We start from the raw sequence: 247 nt of genomic DNA, 5'->3' as shown, positions 1-247 counted from the left end.
CATCCTCTTCTCAACCCCGGTAAGTCGCTTTCTCCCCTCAGCCCGACCCCGTACTGCCCTCTCCCCCCGCACACACCCCCCCTCCACTCCCGGTACCCCCTCTCTCAGCCCCTCTACCCTCACACACACACCCCCCCCCGCCCCTTACCGGCGCTCCGGGCTCAGCGGGCCGAAGGCAGCCTCGCGGGGGAGCGAGGCCTGCGGCTCCGCCGCATAGAGGAGGCGGCGGGGGGGAGAGGGAGGGAGG

General features: G+C 72.5%; 1 protein-coding gene across 3 annotated transcripts in view; it reads right to left on the bottom strand.

The window, feature by feature from the left end:
• ANKRD11 (ankyrin repeat domain 11) overlaps window positions 1-241 on the bottom strand; it is a 158,880-nt gene extending 158,639 nt beyond the window's left edge. For all 3 annotated transcript variants that reach the window (XM_010579566.1, XM_010579565.1, XM_010579568.1), the window contains exon 1: window positions 149-241. The gene's annotated coding sequence lies outside the window, so the exon portion shown is untranslated. The remainder of the gene's footprint in view (window positions 1-148) is intronic.
• Window positions 242-247: the final 6 nt, after the last annotated feature.

Source organism: Haliaeetus leucocephalus, unplaced genomic scaffold, assembly GCF_000737465.1.
Source record: "Haliaeetus leucocephalus isolate CR32 unplaced genomic scaffold, Haliaeetus_leucocephalus-4.0 Scaffold668, whole genome shotgun sequence".
NCBI lineage: Eukaryota > Metazoa > Chordata > Aves > Accipitriformes > Accipitridae > Haliaeetus > Haliaeetus leucocephalus.
Note: the sequence above shows the minus strand (reverse complement) of the source record. Positions and strands in the feature narration are given on the sequence as shown.